The sequence below is a fragment of the Ambystoma mexicanum genome, chromosome 1p (genome assembly GCF_040938575.1).
Source record: "Ambystoma mexicanum isolate Mex_15411 chromosome 1p, UKY_AmexF1_1, whole genome shotgun sequence".
Lineage (NCBI taxonomy): Eukaryota > Metazoa > Chordata > Amphibia > Caudata > Ambystomatidae > Ambystoma > Ambystoma mexicanum.
The window spans coordinates 406,904,176-406,929,427 of NC_090921.1; the positions used below are offsets into that span (position 1 = coordinate 406,904,176).

At 44.7% G+C, this 25,252-nt stretch overlaps 1 long non-coding RNA gene across 1 annotated transcript in view; it reads left to right on the forward strand.

Moving 5' to 3' along the window:
• Nucleotides 1-23,567, forward strand: part of LOC138571528 (uncharacterized) — a 32,471-nt gene extending 8,904 nt beyond the window's left edge. The window contains exon 2 of the long non-coding RNA XR_011303891.1: nucleotides 20,658-23,567. This is a non-coding gene — a long non-coding RNA (uncharacterized lncRNA). The remainder of the gene's footprint in view (nucleotides 1-20,657) is intronic.
• The last annotated feature ends 1,685 nt before the right edge of the window (nucleotides 23,568-25,252 follow it).

Sequence of the window (25,252 nt, forward strand, 5' to 3'; positions counted from 1 at the left end):
GTACACTAAGTACAAGGATAGTGTCCCACCACTGGGTTCAAGTTTATGTCTCTAATGAGGTGACGTTTTGGTGGAAGTCGGTTGGCACGAGTTAGTTTTTGTCTCAAATGTTTTCCTTTCTTAAAGGCAAAGAGCGGTTTTGGCAATTTCATACCCGTCGAATTAAGGATTCTCCAGTTTTTTAGGATAATACCTTTAATCGCTGACTGTGCTGGCAAAAAGTAGAAATGCACACAAGTTGTTCTTGATCTAAAGTCCTGATTTTGGGACTTAGGTGTGCTTTGCGATAAAGGCTGGATTCCAGCGAGGAACTACACCGCTGGGTGGCCCTGACGGTGCCCTTGCTCCACCCTGATGCGGATGATACGGAGCGGAGTGGGAGGAGTTGCCCGGATACGGGCACGAACTAGAGAGGAACAGTGAGCTAACCGTGGTCTTGCGGGGAGGGGAGAGGAGAGGGTGGGGTGGGGTTTTGGATTGTTTTCTTGATATGCTTAACCAATCGCCAATGATGCTTTTCTGTGTTTGTTGTTTATTTCTTGTTATGAAACCAATAAAAATATTTAAAAAAAAAAAAAAGGAGTGCTTCGCGATTCGTATATCATACTTGTTTTCTGGATTGTCTCACCAATTTCTGAGGGTATCCTCGTTCAATGAGCCTAGTTTACATGAACTCTGCATGATTATTAAAGGTTACCACATTTGAGCAATTGCGTCGGATTCGTAGGAACATTCCATGTGGGAGATTCTGTAATAGGCTTTTAGGATGTTGACTGGAGAATTGCAGTGTGGTGTTTCTTTCCGTTGGTTTTCTAAATAGCTCCAATTGTGTATGGCCTGATTCATTATAAATGGAGAGATCCAGGAACAAGATTCTCGTGGTGGAAAATTCGAAAGTAAAATGTAAGTCATCATCCATTTGATTAAGCCAATTCACAAATTGGAGAAGTGTGTCCTCATTGCCTTCCCAGATTAATAAGATATCATCAATATATCTTCGATATAACTTAATCTGTTGGAAAAATGGATTACGGTCATGTAACACTTTCTTTTCTTCGAATAAGGCCATGAAAATAATGGCCAAATTGGGGGCAAATGTGCAGCCCATTGCAGTTCCCTTGCTCTGCAGAAAAAAGGTTTCTTTAAATTTAAAGAAGCTATTTGCCAAGACCAAATCTGCAGCTTGGCACAGAAATTGAGTTGGCACATTGTGTGGTAAAGGACGCCTATCCAAAATAGGCTGTTGATCGCTTTATCCTGTGAGATGTTAGTATAAAGTGCTTCTATGTCAAGGGTGACAAGAATTTGTGTGGGGGAATCAAATGTCAACCCTTCCAAAAAATTGATAACATCCCTAGAATCCAATAGGAACGTTGGTGTTGCCATTGCCAAGGGCTTAATGAAAAAATCAATATATTTTGACAAGGGCTCTAAAATCGAGCCACCCCCGGATACAATGGGGCATCCAGGTGGTTGGTTGATATTTTTATGAACTTTAGGAATTAGGTAAAACAAGGGAATACACTCATCAGAGTGATTAATAAATTCAAACTCTTTTGTGGAAAGATAACCCTCCCATTGAGCTTTTTCACTGAGAGCCAGTATTTTTTCTTTTATTGCCAATGTGGGGTCTCCATTGATTTTCAAGTAATGACCTGGAATAGCCAACAGCCTTTGTACTTCTTGATCATATAAACTAGCATCCCAAACTACAATGCCACCGCCTTTGTCGGCCGCTTTAATTACTATAGATGGATCATTGGACAAAGTATCTATGGCCTGAAATTCAGCCAAACTAAGATTTGGTCGCCCATTATTTCTTGCAAATTGAATGGATTTTTCAAGTTCTTTGAGAACAATTTTTTCAAATATCACCACTTCTACTGGGACATCTGACACAGTGGGAGTGAAAGACAATGGTTTAGCCAGTCCTGATAAATTGTTCTCAATTGGACCATCTTTATCTGCAAAGTAAGCCTTCAATCTGATTTTCCTCAAAACATCTTTAACCTCACTCGTCAGGGTCATTGCACTAGCTGTTTGTGTAGGTACAAACGAGAGTCCCCGTTTAAGAATATATAGCTCAGGTTCAGTTAGTATCCGTGATGATAAATTAAACACTGGTAGTGGGTCTTTTACCAGCGATTCTACCAGCGATACACCCGATTCCGCGTTTGGAATTGTCTGTTTGGAATACTATTTTGGCCTGTGTTCAGTGAATAGTTTTGGATTACTAATTGGAGCTTTTTTCATTAATGCAGTTAATTTAACAGTGCCCCTCTTAAATATTATTATGGTCTATGTTTCGTTAATAGCTTTTGATTTCTAACTGGAGCTTGTTTTTATTAATGCAGTTGATTCAAAAAGCCGCCTTTTCCAACGCTGTGTCATGTTTATATGGCCCCTTTGAGATTTGCATGGTCCTGAATTACGTGATGGACTTCCTCAGCAGTCACATGACTACTGAGGGAGCTTCCTTTCACGTCACGCATTTAATGCTCAAATGCAATTGGCCCACCGTCACGACCCGGGTAACTCCTTGATGAAACCTCAGTTTCACTTTTCGCTGATCACTGCCGACACAACGGCAGATTGGAACATGCGTCTGGCAGCAGACACGGCTACCTTAAGCAGGCAGCAATTGTAAGTATACGCATACACGCGATGCAAACAGTGCGAGTTTATCAGGTTCCACTCGAGTAACCCTGGCAGTACTCGTTCCTTGCTGTAATGTGTGTACCTGTATTTATGTTTTGGACTTCACGTTACGTGAAACGCGTTTTTCATTGTAAACATGGGCGCTCACTTTTAAAAGCGAGACAATTGAGGTCATGTGCATTTTTAGTTAAGTGGATAATATATTTTTCAAATAGAATTTGTTTTCCATTCCAAACATGAATGTCCCTTTCCCAAAAACATACGTGGATATTTCAATGTCAAATGGCATAATTTGAATTGTGGGTTTTTTCAGCACAAGGGACACAATAATTCCATCTTCCAAATTAAACTAACTAAAATGCGAGCATAATTTACAATATAATTACTTTAGCATTTCCAAGTGCACACATGGTCTTACTATGAATAACATGCATGACTCCTTTACCTCTCCCTCCTCTTGTTTTTTTCTGGACAGACCAAATTGAAATTCAATTCACTTGTGCTGAGGTAACACCACCATCGGCAATAGTTGTCTGACCACTGGAATAATCCCAGTTCTGTTTCTCGAGGTTAGTGGTGGGTCACTCACACTTAAGTGTTTGAAATTTTTTTCAAGGTTTTCAGGCAGCACTGAAGTTATGGTTCCACAACCTTTGCTGTTCAACATGTCATTTCAGATTTTGAAACCCTGTTGAATTTCCTTGAGCCTGATTTAATGGGTTTGACCACTTAGAGCATATGACATTGGGAGTCAGGTTAGTCTGGCCGTTTGATTACCATGTTGGGCTTCACAGCCTTTGTATTATTACTTAGGTATAGTTGGGCTTCTGGTGCTTCTGGTTCCGCACACGGTGGTGGTGTAATTCAACTTGAGACACAGTGGTTTGTTCTGGTTTAGGGTTCCACACACTCCCCTTTTCTAGATACCCTGGAATAACAGGGACATCTTGGGATTTGTCACTACATGGTGTCTCGAATGTATTTTAAATAAAATTTAACTAATGGTATAAACAATTGCATGTTGGCAGCCAGTACGGGCAGTAGATTCTTGCATATAATTGGTGTATTTTTGTGTTTTTTACAGTGGTAATATTGTATCAATTGTTTCTCCTGACGAAGACTTTCTTTCAATTATTTTTCAAAACGTCGAAACCGGTAGAGAAGAATATCCGAGGATGGGATTTATCATTATATGTTGAACGTACCCACTCCGTGTAATAGAGCACATTTCTGGTCAATGGTTGTGCTGATACACATTTTATGTGGATAAAATGAAACATTTAAGACTATGTGGGCCTAATTTATGAATTGTACTAAAAGTTTTAGTAAAAAAAAGTTTTACTGTGAATGAATGAGGCTGATTGATTTAAGTTGCAAATTATGGTTTGATTGTTGATGAATGATGGTTGTGTTTGGTTTTTATTATCTGGTGTTTTATGCTCTCCTGCAACACTAATGTAATCTAATGTGTGTGCATTAATTAATGATCAATTCATTTTTGAAAAATAATGTATCTCAATAAATCCATTTTTGATACCTTTAAAAATAAAAAACAACCTCTGGACATTTGTTTTCAGTAGACTGTGTTACATTAATACCCTAGTCCAGTGTGTGGGGTTTCCTGCGCCTTTCAGTGTGCTTACCAGTCCCAAGGGAGCCAGCAGTTCGCCGGACACCAACAGCAGGCTGCAGGCTGCCTTGCTCCGGCTCCTTGGAGGCACGGCTCCATAGCCACTCTGCAGCCCCTCACAAACACTGAGCCAGCGTCTACGCACACCGTTCTCCACCAGGCTTCACCTGCTGCTCTCTGCTCCTTGGCCTCTCTGGTCCAGACAGTGCTTTAAGTGGGGTAAGAAACTGGGGGGGAGGCCCTCATTTGGGGAGCGTGGCCTGAGACGTGATCGGCATGGCCTAATTGGTGGGCGGGGCCTACATGCGACATGGTAAAACTGGTCGGGCCTGCATTACTAAGTACATATTGTGTAGGAGACTGCTTGCTACATGGCTTAAAGTATAACAAATCAAAGCTCAAGGTGATTATTTATTTATGTGGTTTACTGCACTGAACATAGCTTATCTTATTTGTGAACCAGATTTTATGCTACCCATGCCTGCCACTTATGCTGTGCCCATGCATTTTTTATAGAAGAAAAATTGGCAATAAGGGCACATTGCTAGTGAGTCACATTGAAAAAGAAAAAAAAAGTTTATTTGCCAGGTGGCATTTTAAAATGCTCATTTGCAACAGTTAAATACACCGCAAACCACTTGTGACAATTAGAATTTTCAGGAATATGGAAAAGTTAGGCAGTGACAAAGGCAGTATTCTAATGCCATAGTGAGATGTTATAGCCCAGGGCCAAGGCCTTATCTGGTGTATTGGCCCACACTCAAGTAACAAGGGTAGGATTTGTCAACACCCGATTGAAGCCCCTCTCCCATTTTGTTATGAAATTAGAATACAGCAAAGTCCCAACCATGAGTCAAAAACGAAAGGTGCTTTGTACATTGGAATGGATTGTACATTGGAATGGATATTGTGAAAGTGGAATGTCGGCTCATGGACATACAGTAATTAGCACCAGGAATAAAAATCAGGGTGTTAAGGGCCAGTATTGTGTGAAACAAATCCGGTATCAAATCCGGTATGGCATGCCAAATGCAGTAATTAGCACCAGGAATAAAAATCAGGGAAACATAAATGAAAGAAAATGATCATCAAGGGTCAGGAGAATGCTTCATATTTGTGCTAGGCAAAGGAAAACTACCCAACATAATGCCCATGTTGCTTCACACAACCAAGATAGTCCAGAGGACCAAAGACAACTGAATATCAGGGCGCACCAGGCTTGTTCACAGAGCCGCCATGAGGATACTGCTGACTTCGGTGCAACAAATGGTTCAATGGGAAAATAAATGGACGAAAATGCATGCGATCCAATACTTGCCAACCCTACAGATTTAGGCAGTAGGCTACTGCCTTTTAAGCAGTCCTACCGCCTACAGATTTCAGTGACAGATCCTACTGCTTTTTACAGTGGTGGCATGTAATTTTTGTGACTCTAAGGCAGGCTTCAGGACAAAGTATGCAACACATTAGTCTGTCCATACAGTGGACTGGTAGGTGATTAATTGGACTCAGACCAATTAAACTGAACTGACCCGTACTTGACTCTGTCCAGCACTCTTGCCGGGACAACTCTTAGGTGAACCACCAGTGAAAGCAAGTGGCAGAGTGTAACACCATCACACAGCATCTGCTGACAATTTGGTGTTAAGTTACCATTCACAATTATTCAATTTTTACATTTCAACATCTTTCCATGTTGTGCTGTTTGCATGTTTTGTATTTCCCTGTGATGTCATTGTTATGGGAATTATTATTTTTGAAACTTGAAAAATCCTACACATCTTTTTGGTCACAGAATGTTGGCAAGTATGCGATCCTCCTCGCATGCGAGGGAACAAACGGCAGAATGTTTGGAACAAGGAAAATAAATGAACGAAAATGCGTAGTTTCCAAGGTGCTCTTCCAGCAGCACTGCAGCAGGCTGCTGTGACTGGCAGAAGTGTCAGCCAGTCACAGCGTCGCTCAAGCTGTGACTGGCTGGCAAGTCTGTCAGTCACAGGCTTGCCTCACTCTGCCATGCCTGACTTGTTGATGGGCGGCCGGCGGGCTCATCTCCTGTCGCGTCTGTGGCGGGAGATGCATCCGCCGTGGCTTGGTGGGATTGGGGGGCCCCGTCAGGGCCCCGGCTCAGTCTCACTTTTTGGAGACTGCCGGCAGGCCCCGGCCCACTTTAAGCACTGGGACCAGACAACATCCCCAGCTCGCTCACTTGTCTTTGAAAGACTACACCTTTTATAGTTAAACAAACAGTTAAGTGGAGTCAGGTGTGAGTGGCCATTTCCAAATGACTGACCCTGCCTGACTCTATCAGTGCGACAACTTGTTTTCTTTCTATAGTATGTTTCCCTTACTTTCCCCATGTTGTCTCTATGGGTGATCTTCACCGATCCCAGTTGCATCCTCCTCGTCTCAGTACTTGCTGGAAATGGGGGGGGGGGTGGTGTGAGATTGAAAATACCCCTTGAAGGCTGAGGGAAAGTGGGTTGGAATATTATTGGGAATGGTGGAATATCATGTCTCGCCCTTGGGTACCCTCCTCCCAATCCCTGGTGACCCTCCACTCAGGGGATCGTCCCGTGTTTTTCCACCGCCAGGGTCGGATCCAAAAGCGATGGCCCTTGCCTGGCCACCTGAACGGAAGATCCTGAAGGAGTAGATGTTAGAATACTGTCAGGCTTCTCACAAAATGTAAATTGCACTTGTGGGAACAATGGCCCTTCTCTAAATATATATAATATTTTTATATGTTTATGATGTTACCAAATGTTTCTTCTGTTTCCTCCCCCTTTACCGCATCATTTGCTTTGTCACTTTGTATGTGGGGGTGGAACCCAGGTCATTAACATTGAAAGAGTCTGTTAATACATCATTACTAAAAAGATACTCCACTGGATCTGAGTGTACTATTGACATTATTGTCTAATTGCTGGCCTCCCCTGGCCTTCAAAAATCTTAGAAAAAGTGGTGAGATTCCAACTACAGAATTATGTGGAAAATCTCATTTTACAGGATTGTTTAGAATCTGGGTTAAGTCCTAGACATGGCACTGAATCCTATTGGATGCAGTGTGGGATGACATTCTGTCAAGCAGATATGAGGGGTACCACTCCCTTTTGTTATTGTTGAGGATATTGGCAGTGTTCAGCACCATTCATTTTTGTTATTAAGTTTTACTTCACTCACAGGTGATTCATAGAAGCCGCTCATCAGGTTTGAACTTTTTTCTTCCTCTGGGAACCCAGCAGTTGAGAATGGGCCCTACTTTGTCAACTTGCACCAGCGTTAGTGTGGTGATCCACAGGGGTCACAATTACCACCACCCCCTCTTCTGTTCATCTTCTGATATCTATTCTTGATGGCTTCAGTTGCTTAGATCACTCTTATGCCGATGACACCCAGGGATTGCTTCCATCTGTTGACTTGCATGAATGATGAAAGGAGTTAAGAGCAGATGCGTGTTGTCCTATGCCACTTTCCTCCCAAAATGTTCAGAAAGGATTATTGCTGCAAGTTTGAACTCCAAAGAGATACTGCATCTGCCCGGTATACACAGTACTATTGAAAGAGAAGATCTATGGACCTGCTGAGCCAATACATGTTTAATAAACTTGTTAATTTTTATGCAGGCATTTCCAAAAGAAGAAGCGTTATTCTTATTGAACTGACCATGTTCGTACACATACTAACAATAGTCTTCACCAATTGTAATACTTGTTATCTTGTGCACGTTTTCAGTATTCATGATTTCAATTTTCTTGATCAAAACATAACATCAAATAACTTGTCTATTTAGTAATTGTTTTCAGTTTGTCATATGTATTCTTGTTTCTAAACTTGATTTTATGTAGTGTGTATTATTTGCTCCTCTGGGCGTGTTTCGCAAATTAACATATGGCTCATCAGGAGGAACAATTCTGTAATAAGAATATCCTAATATTATTACCTTACATTTTGAATATATACTATTATATTTGCTGATTTAAAATGAGCCATTATATTACTGACTCTTTGCATTTAATCTTGTTGTCCTGATTATTGAATCGCAATCCACAGGTAAATTCTGTCTTTCTGATATGGACTTCATGAATTCACTAATTACCAATTCATCTGAAAAGAATTGTGTTTAATCAGCACGTTATCCAAGAATGTGTTGTTAAACTAAAAGTGTGAGTTAGCATGATCCTAGCGCAAATAAAAAAAATGCTTATTTGATTAGGATACATGAAAAATGTTCGCTCTTTTGTATGCTTCACAATCTGCTGCAGTCAACCCATCCAGGACTGAGGTTATTTTTTGGGGCCAAAAACACATGCTTAATTATTGTTCACACCATTCTTTTCCATCTGTGTTGTTTCAATTACATACCATTTTTTGCTGATAAGGTTAAGCATCTGGATGCCCTTTAGCAGTCAGATTTGAGCCTATTTGAGCAGATTCAGCAAGTGGGGGAGGTGAGTTTATCCTCCTTCTTTAGACTCTGGCAACATCACAGTGCCATCCTGTTTCTTCCTAGAAAGGAGCATGAAGTGGTAGTCAGTGCTTTGATAAACGCCTAGCGGCACTATGTTAATGCTTCTTATGTTGGGATCCCTGTCTATCAACTACATCAAGTGCAATTGGTAAAGAGTGCTGCTATCCTCTCATTGGCTGCCTGTACAATGAACAGAAACATTTAAAATGCTGTTTTAAATTTTTAGATGCATTCATGAGGTTGCCCTCACAATTTCTGGCACATACAAATTTACTCTGCGAGCTTAACAGAGCTGGTCGTTCTCAATGTGGCTACCTGATCAATGTTCTTGAGTCTAGATGTAGGGCAAGTGTGGACTATGTTCTTGATGTCTGGCCCTCATCTGGTGAATTCTTTGCCCCTTGCCATTCAGACTCTTAACTCCCTGCTTTCCATTCCCAGCTAGTTTAGTCTGCTTGGCTTGCATGATATAAATTCCTTTAAAATTAATTCACAAACAAATCAACTATAAAATCACTCTAACTCTGTAAAGGTACCCTGCCTAGCGACTATCTCCGCTATGTGTACTGTTCTTCTAATTACAGCACTTATGGGAAACATGTCTGGCAAAGTACCAAACAAATCAAAATACTTTTTGGTGAAGTTACAAATCCAAAGCTGAGCTCTTTGTGTTTCTCCATCATGCAATAGTTGTATATTTGCTGATTGTAGTATTTAATGTGGGACATTGAGCATATTTTACACACTTATTGCAGTATAGTGCTTTCGACTGTTTCTCTACCTTTATTGGCTGAAGATGTTGAAGTGATGGAGAATTTTAAATCGTTTTGTGAAAAGGAAGCACTAAAGCAGCCCCCGCCTCAATCAGAAAGAAGGCTGTTGCAAAGCAAAGCGAGGATCAGACTTCATTTTGGGATTCATCCTAGAGCAAACACCAACCGAAACTGGGGGACGAAGGGTGTAAGTACAGTTACATTTTGACCTGGTGCTAGTAACGGTTGCTTTTTGTATATTATTTGCTGCTGGTTGTCAGAAAAAGCGTAACAGCTGTACCCCAGATGTCACAAAATAAGAAATTATGCAAGTTTGTTTTTGTGGCGCACCACGCTAAAGTTGGAGTTGACTACTGTATGGCCAGAAACATAAATACGTAGCGCATACTCCTGTAACAGAGCTTCATAATCCATACTCCTGGTGACTCTATTAAGCAGAGCAAGGATACTGTGACAATTCTTCAGATGGCGTCATTTCTCCCTAGAGGGGAGCCCCTTTCCATGAGGCTAGGGAGGAGCGACAGCTAACCCATTTTTTTATTTTTTATTGTATTTATTGAAGGCACCTATACAGCAAATGGTGTTTCCAGGTGCCACAAAGCAAAAGGGTGGAGGAAACAGGGGAAATAATACAATAACAGTCCTAAAGTGGAGGCTTTCAGCCCTTTAAGATGAGTAGCAATACCCTGGAGATAGATGGGGATGCAGATTTTAATCAAACATCAATAATTCAGACGACACAAATAGCCTGGCAAAGGTTTGTCTGTTTTAATGCAAGTATTTAAAACAGGGAGTACAACGAACATCAGCAATCGCCCGATACTCTCTCAATCATTTCATAAAAAATCTGGGTTCTTAAACCCATAATTGGTCATAGCTGACATGTTGACCTGCATCATTACCAACGTCATCCTATGTGGCAAACTACAGAAACTTATCGGGAAGCGGGATTGGTTCTAAGTAAATAACTAAGTATAGGTGTTATATCTGTATGGAGTAATGGAGAGAAATAATTGGATAGCCAACAACAGGTGGGGCAACTAAGCCCTCCCTACAAGATGGCCACTATGAACGTCACTAAATGTACTACGTCCCATTGGCTACACAAACTATAGGACCCCCAACTACGTGATCCTCTACAATTGGCTGGCTGCTAATCCCCTTCAGTAACTTTCCATCTACGTGAGCAGCATGTAGACCGAACAACCAGGTGCAGGGGAGCTCGTCTTTGCACCAGCTTCCCACCAATTAAAATATCATCCATCATCACCTCAATGGTTCAGTGTCAATTAGTACTTTGAAGTTGGCCTTGAGTTTGTACTGTTCTCTGGGAGTTTTTAAGGAAGGAGTATGGTTACTATTTGGCTTCCATGCGTAGTTGTGATCATCTCATCCGTCCAAATTTCTTCCATCACGTGACTGTACACCACAAATTGAGCCTTTTCGTTGCATTTGATTTTATTCTTCAATAGTGCTCTGATGTCTTTTGCTCTGCTTGAACTTCTTGCATAGGAGCTTCTGTTATTTCACGTTAATTGTATCCAATGTCAGCCAATTCCAGTTCTGATAAGACCTTAGCTTTCGTGGCTCAGCCAACTCCTTAGCTGAAATATATTCTGTTTAATTCAATTGCTTTTGTAACTGCAACACTGAATCGAGGCCTTCCTCGTTGTTCAGGACTGCTTTATACGTAATGGAAACATTAATTCTTTATTTAATCCATAAGTATCTATGAGGTATATATGTATATGTTGCCGCTTGCAGCGACCTAACTATTTAAAAGCATTTAGCTAGCTTCATGATTTCTCTGCTGCTTGCGTTTCATTGCATCTGTTCACATTTAAACTAAGTATCTTCATCATGTTTGTGGCATAAGTCTCTTCATCTTGATCCCAAGATGTTACTTATCCTTGGTACTTCTTTGTACCTTGTAAATCGTCTGCCTCTCTGGTCTGGTTATTATTTATATGGAGTCGATTCAGCTTCGTATGACATCACCATTCATCCTGGTCATTCAGTTTCTTAGCTTCGTCAGGAATCTCGTTCGAATGGCCATCATATTGTCTTGGATGTAGGTATGGTTTCCTCAATGGGTACTTCATCTCCCATATTCTCTGAGGCATAGGTATTCTTATGGGTACTGCACAGAGTCCACGCTCTTCTCTTTGCTGGTTTAACTGTTCAGTATACTTCAAATATTTTGTTTAATACGTTTCAGGTAATGTAGGCTGGGCAGTTGGAGTGGGAGTACTTGGCTCCTCCCCTACAGTCCCCTTGTGACATTCGGATTGTGCAAGTACAGTAAAGAGAAGTGCAAAAACTGCATACTGTGCCAAAGGGGCTGAGGGATAGGCGGGCCCAGGGGCTAGGAAGTGCTGAGAGGAGCTCAGGGGGGTAAGTGCAAGGGAGTGCTGGAGCTGTGGATCACTGACTAAGTGCAAGAGCCGGGGAGGACCAGACTCGGGAGGGAAGCTGGTCAGGGAGGGGGCCCAGGAGGGCAGTGCTGAAGGGGGAATACTGGTAAAGACTGGACAAGGAGGGCCTGGTAGCCAGTAAAACTCATAAGGGACCAGGCCGCCTGTCGCTGCAGTAGAAGTTGAATTAGCAGCGGAGGGAGAGGTGGAAAAAGCAGGGTCTTGAGAAGTTTCCAGAACTTGAGCAAGTCCGGCTTGAGTCTGAGAGAGATCTACCACCCAATCTCTTCTTGTGAAAACGTCTGACCTGCAGAGAGGTGGAGCTAGAGGACTGAAGGGCTCTAGCAGGGAGGTATTTAGGGAGAGTTGGATATAGCGGCGTCCCAGGCCTCAGAAAGGCTTGTGGGGGCAAAGAGAGGAAAGAAGCAGGTTGAGTTACAGTAGTCCAGCCTAGAGAGGACCAGAGCTCTAGAGACATTGAGTTTCTGGGGAAGGGGAGAATGCCTCTAAGGAGGTGAAGCTGAAAGTGGGCCTTCTTGGCAAGGTCAATGATGTGAGGAGAGAAGGGGAGAGAGGAGTTGAAGATGACGCCAAGGTTTTTAGCCTCACACGATGCGGGGAGAGGACCCAAGGATTTGGGTCAGAGATAAGGGGGGAAGCAGGGAGCAGGGGTCCCAATGAGAAGGATCTCGGTCTTACTGGCATGAGGACAGACATCATTAGCAGTGCACCGTGCCTGAATAGCAGTCAGACAGTCGGGAATGAGAGAGGGAGAAGTGGAGGAAGTGGAGGGAAGCTTGAAGGAAAGCTTTGTATCATCAGCATAACACTGGAAATGAGGAGAAAAGGAGGAGATCAAGTGGGGAGAGAGATGGATGTTGAAGAGCCACAGTGATAGGATAGAGTCCTGAGGAACGCCGTTGGTAGAGAGTGAGATGGGGGAGAGGAAAGTGTCCAGTTGCACCTGGAAAAGATGATTTGATAGGAAGGAAGTCAGCCAATAGTCGCCTATGGGTGGTAACATGCGGGAGGATCTCATGGGGAGGAACGCCCCTCCGGGGAAAAAGGGTGTGAGTCCAGGACACAGCCCGATTAACTCCCGACCCCACAGGGTAATAACAACAACCAAACCTTCTCTACCTATGATGCAGTCTGAAACCATGTGTTTGTGTAAACTGTCAGACAATCTTGCTGTGATAAGTACAGGGACGAAGAAGATTGAGAGCATGAGGCATCAAGCAGGTCGACTAGCTGTTGTCAATCGAACTGACATTATGCTGGGGCAGTCCCCGCTATTTAAACTAAACAGTACAGAAGGACTTTGTTCTGTTCTGAATCCGGAAGGAGAACCCAGTGAGTGAGGACACCATCCAGAAGCCCGTGAGGTTGAGACTGTGTTTGGGCAGACTGCAGTGAGGCAGCTCTCCAGAGTAGCAGAGACAAGCAGCGGGATGTTGAGAAGCGTCCTGCGAGTCAGCTGGGAGCCAGCACCCTTGAAGTGGAGAAACAGAGAGGTAGTGGCGTGACTTGTCATGGGTGAACTGTGCAGTCCGAGAACTGCACATAGACCGTCTACTCTGACCTATAGCGGCCTAGGCAAATGTATGGGGTGTACAAGAAACTGTGATGGTTGCGTGACCTGTAACGGGTTGACTGTACGGTCTGGGATGTACACCGAATCTGCCTACAGTACCTGGCCATTAAGAAAAGCAGGCCTACGAAGAGAAGTAGAAGTAGACAGTGGAAGAACAATCCTGTGGCCCCTGCTAAAACGGTGAAGCATTCCCTGAGACAAGGTAACAGGCATTAGAATAAGTCTGGAGGGGGCAGGAAAAGTTTGAAACTGGGAATTGTGGAACTGAAGAAGTAGAAGAAAAAGAGAAAGTAGTGGAACACGTTGTAAGGAAATTCCCAGGCCTGTTCCACAAGAGTGTGGTACTGGGAAGTCAGGGAGGACTCAGGGAGCCTCTTCATCGTCCCAGTGGGGGCAAGCTAAAGAAAGTAGAGAGTGAGGGAAACCCTTGGCAGTAACTACAAGAGCTGTTGAAGAAGTTAACATTAAGATTAAAGCCAGAAGAGGGTTACAAAGAATGGTGAACAAGCTAGGAGAAGGAAGTCATTCTCTTAGCCCCACTTGAGTATTGTGAAACCTTGACTCCTATTGCTCAGAGAGGAACAGCTTTTGTTCAAAGGAGGTTTGCCGGGCATGTCGGTGCTGGACTGCCCTTTTAGGCGGGACAAAGACTGATATGCAAATGGATATTCCTCCTTTGTGAAAAGTACAGTGAGCAAAAAGTGATGGCTGCGGACTCTCAAAGTGGGAAAAAAACACAGACCATGTTATAATGCCATGTTCTTTCAAGAGCGGGGCGTCTGCTTCATTTTGTGTATCTTTGCAAGGAACATGTAGTTGGTCATCCAATGTTACCTGGAGGAAGCCAGACGTGGACCCCTTGCTCACTGTGCTCAGAGAGGCACAGCTCCACCTCACTGATGAGGCCCAACAAGGCTGAAACATGTGTCTGGTGTTGCTGTTGGTACTCTTGTTCAAAGGAGGTTTGCCTGGCATTTCGGTGCTGGACTGCCCCTGTGGGCGGGACAAACACTGTGTAGTTATAAGCTGCTAGGCGCTTGCAGTAACCTGCATTTGCACTAACCCACTGAGCTATCTTGTGTGTATTAGAGCCTATTCGAAGCGTGGAGGAAAATGCTGACATCAACCAGGACTCTCAAACTGGATGAGCCTGCATGCTTGCAAGGGGTTAATTGCAAAGGCCTTTCTTTTGAAGACATAAAACATCGTGCTTTAGCAAGAGGCTCCATGCAGTTCGTGGGAGCCAGGCATAGTTTTGCCCGTCTTCGCTCTGCGAGTCAGGTGCACTGATAAGACAAGAATGCAAAAAAACACAGTGCCCGAAGCCTGGGAGCCAAGACTGGCTGTTTCCAGTCTTGTAACTTTCCAAGCAAAAAACATGTTTACTGCCAGGAGGGAAGAGCCTAGAAGCTTCTCGAAGAGCTGACACGTCATGATGATTGACGTGCAGCTCCTAATAAGAGAACTATACTTGGACCAGGGATGGGGGACTCATCCTGGACTGTTGGAAAGACGTGCGCATCAAGGACAGTGCCTGGACGACCAGCTGTGCGCTATCAGGGCCGAGGCTCCTAACATCACATCCCCGCTCTGGTGTAGGACTGTGGGGGCTTGGCCAGTCCTCCCCTCCTCTGCTGAGGAGTGCCGGGCACCGGTAGCGGCGAGGGTCCTGGATGTGATCAGATCGTATCTTCATCTACATTTCATTAGGAGCGTAAGACCAAATAATTGCATATTCATCTGTGATTGATAATTGGCATTATATAGCTTGCACTCTCTATTTCCACATTATTATAAATTGCTGCTTAGTTTGCATTAGTCATTGTAGATAATAAATGCAAGCATCATATTCTGTGTGATTGGCTTTTTTCCAGACTGAGTTCATCGTGCTTCTTAAACCTTATTTGTGTGGGAAGGTAATTAGGAGTGATTTACTTTGCACAAAGGGCTGGATCCCAGGGAGGTGCGGGTACTGTTTATCACTACATTTGGCGCTGTGAGCAGGGTTTACGAGCACAATGCCCTTCTGGAAAAAACATGCAAAAGATGAATGCAATGGGGAAGATAGTGCACTCTGTCACATTCCAGGATGGCCGGCATCAAATGCTTGGTCGGGTGTGGCAGATATTTTGCATCGGTACTCGGCACCGAGGGCATGGGACATGCTTGAAAATGATGTTTCCCCGGCGGTAATTAGTAAGTGCTTGGAGAGTTTACCGCTTGAGAAATGCAGAAAGGAGCTAAAGGCAGCAGGAAACATAGGCTGGTTATTCCTGCAGGCGCTCAGAAAGGTGCATGAGAATGAATTGCTTAAAGATGCTAAAATTAGTAAATTAACAGACGAGATATCCCTGCTCCAAGAGCAACAAATTATTATGAGAGAGACCCTTGAATCGTCCGTTAAACGGGCTGATCAGATGGAGGACAGGTGTGCCTCTTTAGTTGTGCGTGTAGCCACGCACAAGCGCAGACAGCGGCGGGGCATTCCGTCAAAGATAAGGATTCGCGCGCTAATTAGGAAAGATAACTGGGACCCAAATTTATGGTCGGGTGAAGTCAGTGATAGTGAAACTGAGCAAGCACATGACTGGAATGAGTCTGTTGAAATTAGACTTGCTGAATTAAATTGGTCCGATGAAGAGGAGCTGGAATGTGCTCCAAAGAAATGTGTTTATCCAGCACGGCCGTTAATCACTAACAAATCAAAAGGCCAAGCTGGCGGTGCAAATATTCAAAATACAAGGATTGTCCGTGATTATACACAGACAGAGCTTTTAGAGATTGCTAAGTTATTTAGACAGAAGCTAGGTGAAGCACTTTTGACTTGGTTCCTTCGCATCTGGGACACGGGTGCCGATAGTATCTTCTTAACCCCAGAGGAACTGTTAAAGATGGGTTCACTCACTACTAATGTGATGTTGGGACAGATAGTGCGCGGTGCGCTCGGACAGCAAGGTTCTCATTCCTTGTTTAATTGGCTTCAGACTGCCCTAATGAATCTGTATGGGAGTCCAATGGATATGGAAGAGAGTTGGGGCTGTTGGCAGTCACTAACTGAAGCAACAAACCAGCTTAGAGAGATGGGTTTGCAGTGTGCACTGTACAGTGCAAATTTTGCAGGGCCTGACATGGAGTTGTTTACAGCTGGCATGCGCGCACGTTTGTTAAGAAATGCACCGAGTCACATGAAGGGCGCATTGCTTTCATTGCTGGGTCCAGCGCAGGGCAAAGCCATTGGTGAAGTGGCACTTCTGTTAGGGCAACTAGAAGGGCTGGATGTACGCAAAGCAGCGCGTTTAGTGGCTGCAAACAATGATTCAGAAAAAAAGCGTGGTAAAAATGTAAAGTCTAAAGAGAAAGCTGATACTGTTGAGATCACACGCAAACAAATGTGGGTGGACCTGCTAAAAGCAGGAATTCCAAGGGAAGAGATAGATGGTAAACCCACATCTGAGCTGCTTGAGAAATGGAAGAAAATAAAAAGACAGGGACGGGAAAAAACTAAGCCCTCTGCCCCCTCTGAAGAGGAGGTGTTAAAGCCCAAAGTGCGAGCAAAAGGTTACCCTGATTTGGCAAAGAACAAGTGGGAGGTCCCAGACCCCATTTTTGATTGAAGGGCTGGCTCTGTCTTTGAGGTACGGTTAATAAAGAGAACTAGTCCCAGAGACAGACGCCCTTTTGTGCCACTTACATTGTATTTGGATGAGAAAGTAAAACATGTCTTGGCTCTATTAGACACAGGAGCTGAGGTAACCATTCTGAATGGCAATCCCAGTAAATTGTCTGGTCCCAGAGTTTTGGTCAATGGTTATGGGGGAGCAGAAACTGTTGCAAAAGCCTTTAATGTAAAAATGTCAATTGGCGCGGGATTGCCTTTCACAGCAAATGTATTGATTGCAGATATACCGGAGTACATCCTTGGCATGGATGTGTTGTTGGGCAAAAGTGTGACTACAGATTTAGGCGAATTTGTTTTTGGCAATCGAAAAATCCATGTGAGAGTTATTAACCCCGTTGTGGTTGGGCATGCCAAATGGTCCCCCTTGCATTTACCTCCTCCTGCTGACCCAGTGTGTGTGAAACAGTACCGGTTGCCAGGAGGACATAAAGAGATTGGTGAAACTATTGAGTCATTGGTGAAAGCTGGCATAATGAGGCCGGCAGTCAGTCCATTCAACTCGCCGATCTGGCCTGTCCGCCGCCCGGATGGGGCATGGCGTCTGACAATTGATTACCGCATTTTGAACAAGAAGGTGCCGCCCTTAGCTGCGGCGGTGCCAGACATCATCACCCTGATTGAAAACCTTACGAGAGAAGTGGGTGAATGGCATGTGGTCCTTGACCTGGCCAATGCATTTTTCTCCATTGATATTGACACTGAATCACAAGACCAATTTGCTATCACTTGGGGAGACAGACAATTTACCTTTACTAAATTGCCCCAGGGGTATGTGCATAGTCCCACTCTGTGTCATGGATTGATTGCCAGAGACTTAAAAATGGTGCAATTGGATAATGTATTTATTGCTCATTACATTGATGACATCATGCTGACCAGTGTTGAGAAAGAACATGTAGAAAACGCTGCTGAAAAGTTGATCACACACATGCAAAATCGGGGGTGGGCCATAAATCCAAAAAAGGTACAAGGGCCTGCTCAAGAGGTGAAATTTCTAGGTGCAATCTGGTCTGGGTCAGTTAAGAAAATTCCTGACCCGGTAATTGATATGGTTCAGCAGATGGCTCCACCAGCAGATAAAAAAGAGGCACAAAGATTCATTGGGTTAATGGGGTTTTGGAGAAATCACATACCTCATTTAAGCCTGATACTGAAACCCATTTACAAAGTCACCAGAAAGAAACATGACTTTACATGGGGCCTAGAGCAACAGACTTCCTTCCAACAGGCTAAAGACGCCTTGCAAAATTACATCACGCTGGGGCCCCTGACAAAAACTGATCCTTTTGAATTGGAAATTCTTGTCTACAATGACGTGGCTGTGTGGAGCTTGTGGCAAAAGCAAGGACATAAAAGAGTGCCACAGGGGTTCTGGTCAAGGAAACTCACAGATCCTATGACAAGATACACTCCGTTTGAGAAACAAGTTGCTGCAGTGTACTGGGCTCTAGTTGAAACTGAAAGAATCACAGGCGAGCAACCAGTGACAATTTGCACAGAAATTCCAATCATGGGCTGGGTGCGTGACACTGCTGCAAATGGGAAAAGTGGCAGAGCACAAGACGCCACTCATGTCAAATGGAAATGGTATTTACAGCAACGTGCGAAAGCTGGCCGCACAGGGGTTTCCAGACTGCAAGAACAAATGCTGGAGGCGGTAGATCTGGAAGCGATGCCTGAACCAAACACCCCTGTGGCGTTGCCAGAATCTCCCTTCAAAGTCGCACCCGCCTATGACACATTGACAGAAGAAGAACAAAAGTCTGCATGGATCACGGACGGCACGGCAAAGTATGATAAAGGGCAAAGACACTGGCAAGCTGTCGCATTCCAGCCCCATCGAGAAACACTGCTAATGAGAGAAGGTGTGGGAGGATCAAGTCAGTATGCTGAACTGCAAGCAGTGGCCTCCGTGATTGAACAAGTGAAGGAAACAGAAACTGCATACATATACACAGACAGTTGGGCCACATATCAAGGCCTGACACATTGGGCACCGGCATGGAGAAGAGATGGTTGGCAGATCAAGAACACGCCGATCTGGGGAGGGCCAGACATCTGGGAAGAGATGTGGTGCAAAGGTGAGAGGTGCAAAATCTGCATTGGGCATGTCGATGCACACATGCCCCCTGACACCTCACTGGCTGCCCTGTTCAACAATGAAGTGGACCAAATGGCAAAGATTCGCCCAGTGACAACACCGCAAGAAGCTGAGGTGCTGCAAGGGATGGCGGATTGGGCACACCAAACCTCAGGGCATCTAGGGCAAACAGGAACTTACCAATGGGCAAAAAAGAGACAATTGCCCATTACCATGGATCAAGCCAGACAAGCTGCCTCCCAATGTTCCGTGTGCAGTGAAGTGAAGCACTACCCTCTGGAGAGGAAGCCTCAAGGCCCTTTGAGAAGAGGTGAAAGAGCTGCTAGCGTATGGCAAGTTGACTACATTGGCCCTTTACCGCCCGAGAATGGAAAGCATTATGTGTTGACCATGGTAGACACATATTCTGGACTGTTATTAGCTTATCCAGCTGCCCATGCAGATCAACGGGCTACCTTGCAAGGCATGGAATACCTCATCAGACACTATGGCATCCCGGATGAAATCCAATCAGACCAAGGCAGCCATTTTGCTGGACACAATGTGCAAGACTGGGCACTAGAGCAAGGCATAAAGTGGACACTGCACATCAGCCGATACCCAGAATCCTCTGCTTTGGTGGAACGTAGCAATGGGCTGCTCAAGCAACAAATAAAGAAGCTGACTAAGACTCACACTCTCAAGGGGTGGTCCAAACATCTGGCACATGCACTGTTTGAACTGAATAATCGTCCACTGGGAAATCGCCAAACACCCTTTGTGAGACTGACAAGTGAGAAAGTGGAATCTACAAAGACTCTTGTTGTGTGGAAAACCGACAAAGAAGCTAAGCTGCCTGTGCAAGCCACTGCAGGCAGCATTGGACTTGATCTATCTACCTGTGAAGATGATGTTATACCGGCGGGGCAAACCAAATCCATCTCGCTGGGTATTGGCATCAAATTGCCGGCTGGCACTTATGGACGCATTGCTGCACGATCCAGCCTGGCAAAACAAGGCATTGACATATTAGGAGGTGTGATTGATCCTGATTATAGAGGGACTGTTTCGGTACTTTTACATAATGCTGGTGCATCTGCAGTACCATTAACCAAATATGACCGAATTGCACAATTGATTTGTGAACAAGCAGTTGTCCCCCTAGTAGTAGAAAGCAAGCAATCTCCAGACACTACATTGAGGGGGGAAGGAGGCTTCGGTAGCACAGGAAAAAAGGTGTGGGTGCACCATCCTAACAAAAAGCCTGAGGCTGGGGAAGTGTTAAGTCAAGGTGTTGGAAGTACTTATGTTGTACTTTTGCATAATTCTGATGTGCCTGTTTATATTCCCGCTACTAGGCTCACACCACGAACGTAGAGCAGTATGAAGGGGATGGGACTTGCCTTGCTGTGGGTGCTCCTGGCCTGCCAAACCAACGCTTTCTCTGTAAAGAGTGGGTTATTTCAAGACACTACATGGACTCTGAGAATCGCATGCACTACACCTGATGCTCCAGTCCTGCGTGATAACTACAACCGCACCGTAACCTGTGAGAAAAGCGTTACAAATGAGTATCCACATGGAACTGCAAGAGTTCTAGATTGGCACATTGTTGGACACCTTTTATCACTAACTCATATGACTGGCGCCTACGAGATTTTAGGTCCAAAAGTTTCAGTGAATGGATCAAATAATTTGTTTGATGTTTCATGTTTCTTTTGTCCCAAGAACTGCAACGAGTGTACTCGCCAAGATTTTCTGGACTATAACTTAGCCACATGTTCTTCATATAATTGTACGTTTAAACAGCCTATACCAGATGGTAGTATGGTGTTTGTGTCAAAAACCAATATTGTACATGGTAGGCATCCCACTTGGAGGATGGTGTTTTTCAAATCTCACAAAGTGGAGTCGGTGAACTTGCTAGATTTCCCAATAGTAAGACAACATTTAAATTGCAGACATGTGATGCACGCTTCCATTATTTCAGAGGTACACTTAGACATAGACTTGTCACGGGGCAATGTCTCCTTAGTACTACCAAGCTGCTATAAATGGAGTCAATTTCTATGGCCCATCACCAAATTGCGCGTAGCTAGGGGTTTAGATTCATTGATTGCGGGTGCAGCGGGAGTGGGAACGGGGGCTTTAAATGCTTTTGACATAGAAACTGTGCGCAACAAGTTAGCCACTATGGGTTCTGATGCCAGCGGCGCTATAAAACTTCTGGCTCAGTGGGGCCCATTGATAAGTCCCACCCTGCGCAACACTGCTACAAGTATTGGCAACCATTGGAAGTGGCAGAATTTCAGCTATGAAGACATTTTCTCTGCCATAGGACAGGTCAACAAAACTGCTAAAGACACACGATGTATTTTATGGCAAACTTTGCTAAATCAGCAGGTGTTGGCTTTCCGCTCCGAATGGGGGCGACTATCTTCAACCCACTGGCACACAGAGCTACAGTTACCAGCAGACATATGGATTAAGCCGCTTGCTTTTGATTGCATGAATAACACCTGCCATGCGTTAATGCAAGTGAGTAGGACCGCTTATGCTCTAGAAATATGGTGCCCTTTTATAGTACTGCCTATGAAAATCAATGGTTCCTGGTGGGTTCCGCAAATACGAGGGGAATGGTTAGACAGCCAAAACTACACCATCCACAGTCACACCTGCATGCCCTGGGATCAGGGGTGGGTGTGTCCCCTAACTGGGAGGGCTCCGGACCCATGTATACATCCCGTAGCAGGGGAGTGCACCTGGATGCAATACCACATAAATGGGACTGACATCTTTCAGATAGATCAGCATACAGCTTGCGTAGTTACTAATCATTCCTTGCTTATTAACAATTATAGGTTATTAGGGAATCCTCAAGTATTTTGTGTAGATCAAGTTGTGACTATCCTAGACATTGTTACTCATACCCTATATTCTTTAACCCAGTGGTCTCACACTACTCTGCATGCTGAGCTCACGCATTTGCTTAACTGGACTCTATCCTATGGAGTGATTACTGCCCGGCTTCAAGCTATTAGACAATTTGCTCAAACTGCTTGGAAAGATTTCCAGACGCTAGCTACCTCAGTTATTTCTGCAGAGTACAAGCTAATAATAGACAGAAATCAATTAATCAAAACTGCTGACCATCTGCAATCCGTTACTACTCACCACTGGTGGGATATTTTCACTGGATGGTCTCCTTCCTCCACTAAGCTGCTTAATATAATACTGCACCCATTGCTGTGGTTGCTGATTTCCCTAATATTCATACTTATCGTCTTCATTGGGCTCTTGCGCAGAATGTCTTTCCTTTATACTAGAATGACTGCGCTAGAGAAACGCTTAATTGGCCTACAGCACACTGTGCATGCTTCCAGATCATGGAACTGAGTCAGCATTTTCAGGCCTCACTTCGAAAGGGGTGGAATGTAGTGATAAGCTGCTAGGCGCTTGCAGTAACCTGCATTTGCACTAACCCACTGAGCTATCTTGTGTGTATTAGAGCCTATTCGAAGCGTGGAGGAAAATGCTGACATCAACCAGGACTCTCAAACTGGATGAGCCTGCATGCTTGCAAGGGGTTAATTGCAAAGGCCTTTCTTTTGAAGACATAAAACATCGTGCTTTAGCAAGAGGCTCCATGCAGTTCGTGGGAGCCAGGCATAGTTTTGCCCGTCTTCGCTCTGCGAGTCAGGTGCACTGATAAGACAAGAATGCAAAAAAACACAGTGCCCGAAGCCTGGGAGCCAAGACTGGCTGTTTCCAGTCTTGTAACTTTCCAAGCAAAAAACATGTTTACTGCCAGGAGGGAAGAGCCTAGAAGCTTCTCGAAGAGCTGACACGTCATGATGATTGACGTGCAGCTCCTAATAAGAGAACTATACTTGGACCAGGGAGGGGGGACTCATCCTGGACTGTTGGAAAGACGTGCGCATCAAGGACAGTGCCTGGGCGACCAGCTGTGCGCTATCAGGGCCGAGGCTCCTAACATCACATCCCCGCTCTGGTGTAGGACTGTGGGGGCTTGGCCAGTCCTCCCCTCCTCTGCTGAGGAGTGCCGGGCACCGGTAGCGGCGAGGGTCCTGGATGTGATCAGATCGTATCTTCATCTACATTTCATTAGGAGCGTAAGACCAAATAATTGCATATTCATCTGTGATTGATAATTGGCATTATATAGCTTGCACTCTCTATTTCCACATTATTATAAATTGCTGCTTAGTTTGCATTAGTCATTGTAGATAATAAATGCAAGCATCATATTCTGTGTGATTGGCTTTTTTCCAGACTGAGTTCATCGTGCTTCTTAAACCTTATTTGTGTGGGAAGGTAATTAGGAGTGATTTACTTTGCACAAAGGGCTGGATCCCAGGGAGGTGCGGGTACTGTTTATCACTACACACTGATATGCAAATGGATATTCCTCCTTTGTGAAAAAGTACAGTAAGCAAAAAGCGATGGCTGCGGACTCTCAAAGCGGGAAAAAACCACAGAACAGGTTATCATGCCATGCCCTTTCTAGAGAGGGGCACCTGCTATTTTTTTTGTGTCCTTTTGTTATGAACCATGGAACTTTTCTTTGATTGAACCTTGGAACATCTGAATATGAGAACGTGTCATTTTTAGAGATTCATACCCCGGAGAAGGGAGTCATTCTCCTGGGCTGTCGAAATAATTTTTCTTAGATTAATATCTGTGTTTAAGTGGCAGGGATTGAGTAGGAGTTTGGACTAGGACAGTGAAAGTTTGATTTGGACTACACAGACTTCCTGACTGCCCGAGTTTTAGTTTGTTTGAGGTAGGGAAACCACCTCTAGTTACGGATATATAGGTTTGTTGGTTGATAAATAAATGTTTGTAGCAATCGCCATACCATTAGTTACTTGAACTCAAAAGGACATAACAGAGTTCATCAAGAAATAGCATTTAAGGGGGCATGGCTTGGACCCCGGGAAAATCAGTTAATACCGGCTAAACACCAACCTAAACACCAACCTCAAAGCCAAAATGCAACACCTGGAATCCCGGCAAACAAGTTGTGGAAGCTCTGGTGGGAATGGCCAAGAAAGAGGACAAAATTGGTGCCCCCGGCTCATCAGTAGCAGTGACCTGCAGTTGCGGACTGCATCCAGGGCTAAACGGAGAGGATGAGCCCAGTGAGCCGGAAAGTGACGATCAGGAGCCTCTCCACATTGAGCTAGCCATGTCCTCTGCCCTCACATCCAGGGTGGAGGTGTCAAAAGAAGCAGCGTCACTGGCAGCCGTGCTGAGACACCATGGAGGCCCCTGAGGAGCAGCCCTCCTATCCAGCTGCAAGAGTGCTTGCGATCTGCCTCTGCGGCCAGAGGCGCAACGTGCCTGACATGAACAGGCGCACAGATATGCTGCACCAAAGGGGAGGCTGAGAGAGCAGTCCTGGGATTGCAGGCTATCCATGGTGATGAGACCGACCCGGGGATGGCCTCTCTGCAGAGATTATGCCAGAGCTGAGGTGGCATGAAACTGGCTGCTGGCCTGCGCCTTCTGTGCCTTCCTGGACAGCGGCGGATAGGAGCAATATGAGAGCGAGCCGTAGGGGCTGAAAGATAATCAAGACATACAAGCCGTTGACATGGGCTCGATGAAGGGACTGAAGCTCGGATAGAGGCGGGGTGCCACTGTGGTGAGAGAATGAACTGTCAAATTTGAAACAAGCGCTAACCTGCAAGACCACACCGTGAGAGAAGTTGCCCCCGCGGTGCAGAGCCTACACTTTGCAGCCTAAAACCCAAACGGTCCCAAAACAGTGGTGAGTCAGTGCCTAGCGTGTGGAAATGCACCTCCAGGCCCCAATCCCTGATGGTCCAGGGTGCTGGATTGGAGGGTGTCTCCCGAGGCAACGTTGCCGGGTCCATGGCGGGAAGAGCTGGGGAGCCCCGAGAAGGGACCGGCGAATCAAAGGTCACAC